This window comes from Arachis hypogaea, chromosome 3 (assembly GCF_003086295.3).
Source record: "Arachis hypogaea cultivar Tifrunner chromosome 3, arahy.Tifrunner.gnm2.J5K5, whole genome shotgun sequence".
NCBI lineage: Eukaryota > Viridiplantae > Streptophyta > Magnoliopsida > Fabales > Fabaceae > Arachis > Arachis hypogaea.
This window is the reverse complement of record NC_092038.1, coordinates 33,713,648-33,720,680: the sequence shown is the minus strand read 5'-3', so window position 1 is coordinate 33,720,680 and position 7,033 is coordinate 33,713,648.

The following is a 7,033-nucleotide window of genomic DNA, read 5'->3' as shown; positions in this document are numbered from 1 at the left end:
TTAAAGTCTCCGAGATAATACCTAACAATTTAGCCGAGAATAAAAAATTGAATAATGTTAGAAAGACAACTTTTTTTCAATTAACATCGATCATTTTTTTAAAAATTATATTGTTTATCTTTAATTCTAAATTTTATATTATAAACTTTTAATCTTAAATCTTAAATTATAAACCCTAAACTATAAATGTTTAAATAATTAAAATTTTTAGAATTAAAAAAGATTGATATTGATTAACTAAAAATTAATACCGGTGCATTCTCTACAAAATTTTCAAAATCTTTAATTTAACGATTTTGGTTAGTGTACGAAATAAACTACAAGAGCGGCACTATGACAAAGATATATCTTCCAACTTAGATTGTTGTTATTCTTAGTATTTACACATTTGCTACCTGTTGTTACAAGCAAACATATATATAATTAACATGTAGAAAATAGAAAAAAAGTTATGAATGAAAATTCCAAAAATTTGGGAACTCCAAAAATTTAGTAGCTTAGAATTTGAGAATGTAGTCTACATTGATTCCTAATGGCAGCAATAGCTGCTATATCTGATCGTTACACATGACGTGATAAAGAGGGAGAGAGAAGAATAGATCGTTCGTTTTGAAGAGAAATATATTAAGGAGGGAGTAGAGGCTTGCACGAAGAGTTTAATTGGGAGATTGTTGGCGGATTATCAATTCAGTGCAAGCTCTGTAGAAGCTGCATTTTATTCGATATGGAGACAATCTAAAGGATTTCGAGTGATGGATCATGGAGGTAATTTGTTTCATTTTTTTTTTTTGAAAAGGAGGTGGATCTGTTGAGAGTGATCAAGAGTGCTCCATGACTTTTCAAAAACTATATTTGAATCTAAAAAGGTGGCATGACGACATGCCTAATATTAAACAAGAGTTCTCTTAGGTACTGATTTGAATTCAAATATGGGGGCTTCTGGAGAATCGCAAGACAATAGAACTGGGAAGGAAGATAGGAGAAATGATGAGGGAAGTTATCGACGTAGACATCTTTATGATGAGAGAGAAGGAGGAGAGAATAGTGAAGATACATGTAATGCTGGACATCACTAAGTCATTAAGGAGGACAGTTAAGATTGTAGACAATAATAATAAGGTGATGAAAATACAGATTAAGTATGAAAGGATAGGTAAATTTTGTCATTACTATGGTTTTATTGGCTATGAAATCCGTGATTGTAGCAATTACCTAGAGAACTTTGTGGCTGGTGTTGAGGAAGAGGAAGGGTGGGGAGCTTGGTTGAGGGCTGATTTGTTTGGAAGAAGACTCAAGAATCAAGAAGAAAATACTAATCCAAATAGCCAAAAATCAGAAGATGGAGGGAGGATGAGAACCAAAATCCATGCCTATATGCTTGTTGCGAGAGTTTGCAAACCTCTCGATACAAGAAGGGAGTTCCTGGATTAAGGAGGAAGAGAAAGAAGTGCAAAGTTGATATAAGTATTTAGAGAAAAATAAAACCAAAGAATAGGTCCTGGTTATAAAGGAGTGAAAGACACAATGAACCAGCTCAAGGAGATGACAATGAAAGAGAAAAAGGGATTAGATTAAATTATGTGTTGTGGAGACAAATTGATAGAATTGGAGGTTTGAATTCAATCTTGGTGGCTGGAAATTTTTTCATTTAGAGAGGTTTTGGAGCTTTGGACTGTTGAGGAATGGTATATATTGGCGTGTTCCGAGCATTAGGGAGGAATCGACTAAGGTATGATTTTGGTTTCTCGTAGATAAAATATAATGTAACGTGAAAACTTAGGCTAGAAGACCATAAGATAGGAACGAACTGAATGAGTTATTGATGGATTATGTATATGGTATACGATGTGTGTATAAAGGATAAATGAAATTGTATGTGTTGGATTGTGACGTTGATGAGTATAAAATAAACATGATTGTTGATGTGTTGAGAATTGATGGTGAGTTTGTGAAATTGAATTGAATGGATTGGTTGGGAGATGTATGATTCGATTTTATAAACGGTTTCTTATTAGAGTTGGTTGATTTTGGAAAAAGATTTAATACTAGAATTGGTTTGATTTTGAAATGCTTTGATACTAGGAATGATTTGAATGACTGAGAGGTGTTTGGTTTGATGGTTGGGACCCTTGAAGCGTGGCAGAAGCTTGAGTTTTGCGAGAGGTGCTGTCAAAATTTTTGAAGAATTCTGAGAACTTTTATTTTGGTTAATTTGGATTGAAAAAATTATTTTATTTGATTTTAATTTAATTAAGAAAAGAATTAATCATGTTCGAGTTTAAAAGATTTGGTTTTGAAATGTGATTGGTTATCGCTCCCTTAAAGTTTAGAGGCATTGTCGAGGGGTTTAACTAATAAATAGTTTTCTTTTGCCTTTTGAAAAGAGTTTAAATTCAAAAACAGTTTTGAAGTTAACTCGAGGAATATGTAAATGAATGAGATATGTGACCCCAGATAAGAGGCAGTGGAATTGTCCACTTGCTCGGGGAAAGAAAATCGAGTTTGAATTATGAAATTGAATAAATATGATAAACGAGGCATGATTGTAGTTGATTGATGATGCGTATGTCTGTGTTTTCTCTCAGGTTCTAAGGGTGACAGGGCACCTATTCCCTCTGATGGTGACAGGGCACATATTCTCTCTGATGGTGACAGGGCACATAATTCCTCTAATAATGACAGGACACATAATTTCTCAAATGGTGACAGAGAACGTATTCCTTCTAATGGTATTATTGTGTAACAGAGAGACAGTATTCGGATTAGCTACCGGACATATCGGGTTTGACTATATAACCGACAAATGAGCTCATTAGACAGACATGTATCATATGGATTTGTATGACTTGTTTCGTATGTATTTGTTTTGGATTGCCTAAATGCTTGCCTGTGACTAACCGCTATCTGCTTTACTTGTTGTAACTGTATCCTATCTGTGTTTTCTTTGTCTGTATTGTATGTCTATGCAATTGAGAGATCCCTCATGCTGGCTGAGGTGAAGCTGAGGGTTGTTCCACTGGTGATTCGGAGGACTGGAGGAGAGTGAGATTGAAGTGTTAAGTTATATTTGGATTAGAACCTGAGTACCTTAATAGTTTACTTGATTTCTGATTTAAAGTATAACTCTAAGTTTTGAATCTGGGTATCGAAGTTTAGAATTGCTTCTGGCTTTTCTAGGAGCTTAAATATTATCTATGTGAGCACCTTTACCATACTGAGAATCTCCGGTTCTCATTCTATATATATGTTGCTGTTTTTCAGATGCAGGTCGGGAGGCACTGCACTGAACATTTTGGATACCTTCTAGAAGCGAAGAACTATATTTTGGGTTTAGCATTATGTTCTGATTGTATATATATTTACGTAGTTGTTCTCTGCTCCCTTGTATTTTGTACTTTGTTTTTCCTAGAGGTTGACTTGGAGAAACATGTGTTTATTTTACAGTTTGGGGTTGTATTCTGGGTTATATATATATATATATATATATATATATATATATATATATATATATATATATATATATATATATATATATATATATATATACTCCGGCCGGCCTTAACTTCACAGGTCCAAGTGTTTATTTTACAGTTTGAGGTTGTATTCTGGGTTATATATATATATATAAAAGCATACTCCGGCCGGCCTTAGCTTCACAGGTCGAGTCGGAGCTTGTTATCTGTATTTTGGAATTCTAATCCATATGTATATATGTTTTAAACCTTCCTTTCGAAACTTGCTTATCCATCTATGCGTAACTTTCATGAGTGATGCATTTTCTGTTTTGTTTCTTATTAACTTCTCTTTCAAGGATCCTAATTACAACTTCCTTCAATTATATTACATTAGTATTTTTTATTTTTAGAAGTTGTAGCACTTTGCCACCTTTAATTTACGTCCTGGACATAAAGCTCTGTGCGGTATGGTGTTACAATTTGTATGTTTATTGAGAGACAGATAAGATGAAAGTGATGAAGATTGTCTCTAAACTCATTCATGCTCATGTTTCGCTACACATCGAAGTAATAGAAAAATACTTTGAAAGAACTAGCAGTGTCCACAGATTTAGAAGGTGATGATTTATCATTATTATTAAGCTTAACAGTAGTGTTTTTAGATTTATTTTTATATTATTTCTTTGACTTTTTGATCCGAAATCAGTTGTGTACTCTATTCTTGATAGACTTGTCTTGATCACTATTGAATTTTTTTACGGGATTGTACACTACAAAGTACTTTTGCTTGTAGAAGTGATAACCGTCATCGTCATAAGTGATCTTCAATATGGCAAGAGTCTCAAGTTCACTAAAGAGGAGAGAAGGGATCAACCCATCTTCTGCTCCAACAACTGCTCTCTTCCTTTGAATCCACGTTGATTAGGTTCTTTAAGAATACTGCCATTAATTTGGCCTCTCTATAAGACTTGTTATTATCATTTTTGCTCTGATCGAGATTTTTGTCTTTTTTTAAGCTCTTCTTGCAACTCTATTCATGAATGTTGGATAGCATTGCATCTTCTTTTTTCCTAGTCCATTCAAAGCTTTATTTTTTTTATTTAAATATTACCTTTCACCAACAAATTAATCATGGATTCTTTTTATTTTGGCCTCTATATATAATAGTGTCCCGAAATTTTTAATAAGATAAAGTACATTTAATAAATTTTTATCTTATTTTTAAATTAAATTTTGATTCATTAAATAGTGTGATTTTTGTTTTCTTAATTTAATTTAATTTATTTTAATATTATCTATATATAGAGAGATATAGATAAATCTCATTCAATTATTATTTTTAAATACTTAAAGATAGATTTATATTGTAGAACAATAAATTTTTTATTGATTTAAGATTTAAAACAGTTTGAGAAGGTATATAAATATATACATAGATTTTAAAATATACAAAATCTCATGTACGATAAAAGCTATACTTGATTTGAGAAATTAATAATACATACCTACTGTTTATTTATTAATAATATATCTTAAAAATTTGAACATTATAATTTTTTTTCTCTTAATATAAATGATGGTGTCAAAGAACAACATAAATAAGATAGTGAATTTAAAACTTTGAATAGATTGAACGAGATCCTTTTTTTTCTGTTTAATCTTTAATTTTTTCATTAACATATGTGTTATAAAAAAGTTATTATTATTATTATTATTATTATTATTATTATTATTATTATTATTATTATTATTATTATTTGACATGTAAAACTCATAATTTACTAAGTTATTAAGACCATCATTAGGATATTTACAAAAAGACTAATTTAAATCATATTTATGAATTTAAATATCTAATTGATTTATTGACTATTCTAATGACGATTCACTTAATTTAATTAAGAAAAACACATAAGAATATATCACACGATAATTTTTTAAAGAGTTATTGTTACATCATTTATAATAAAATAATAAATTTAATTTTGATATATTGATGGTGTAAAATATATTATATTATCGTATAATTATATTTATCTTTTTGAATAATTATTTACACAATTAATAAAAATAATATTTTTTATGATGTAATGTTGTGTAATTACCTGCACGTATAAAATTATTTTATATTACAGAACATCAAAATTAAATTTCTAAAAATAATATCCTAAATCATAGTTGATTTCACTTTAAAATTATCACAGTTACATGACATATATGTAAAGCTTTTATTTTACTTTTTTTTTTCAAAAGAAGTAGATTATATTTTATTAATTATTGAAAAATAAAATATAAAGATGTCTAAAAGTAGGACAACATAATAAAAGGTAAAAATTTTTTAAAATAATACACTGAAAGTATTCATTCAACGGTGTATGGTCAAAAAACGAAAAAAAATCTTAAAAAAAAAAATAATAAGTCAAATTGAATAAGACTAAGAGTTTGCCTCATGAAGATGACGATCTAAATTGGGAGTTCTTTGAATTTCACAGAGCAAATTGACAGAGCTTGCTAGAATAGCAGATGACATTGAAGAAGAACCTTCAAAAATTAACTGGTTGCGAGCTTTCTAGCAATTCCAGCAAATGATGGCCAGTAGTTGAGAATTACGGTCAGCATTCTTCAGTGAATTAAACATCTCTATTAATACAGTCCACTATGTTTTAAAAAACGTTAGAACTTTGAGGAGGAAGATAGTCACGAAGATAACTCTGAGACCATACTTCTTTAATTTCAGAGCAATCGATTAAACAATGAGTGATCAAACAATGTGAAGCTTTTAATTATTTATATGTGAATTCTCATTTATATTATACACACAAAAAATCAGTAATTATGTATTTATATATAAATATATATATGATTTTTTTCAAAAATAAAGTGATATTCATTTATTAATGAAAAATAAACATAAGTGTGAATTCAAATCAAACAACTAAATAACAATGTAAAAAAAATTGAAATAAGGAGGTTTTTATGGTGGAAAAAGTATTTTTGGTTTTGAAGGACCTAATACTTTTTAAATTGGAGAAAAATTTGGAATTATTTTAAAATTATGTTTCCATATCTAATAATAGCTCAACTACCTATTCAAAATTCAAACAAAGCCTATGGAAAGCCCAAGCTAGCGGGAGAGCCGTGCCAATCAAAATTGACACCCTCCAGTACTAAATCTCAGTCTAATTAATTTAAACGGTGATAATTATAGTTGTTTTACAACATCGTTTTATTTAACCCACAAATTATCTCTGCCTTCTCTTTAGGTATGTTAAACCTTTCTTCTACCAGACCTTTCTTCTTCCTTGTAAGTTTTATCTTTATAGACTACAGGCCATCAAACTTGATGTGCATGATGCCGCTATGCTTCCGACCTTAGTTCTTTTGCTTGACCCTCCTTCTTCTTCACACAACTCCATCTCTTCGAACTCGATGTTGATGTCGATGATGCCACTGTCATGTTCGACCTCATATAGAATTGGGTTTTTATTCACACTTTATCACTTAGACAACAAATCGTGAGACCTTCCAATCTATTCAAGTGGTCAATGCACCTAAACTATTGATATTGATGAACGAGA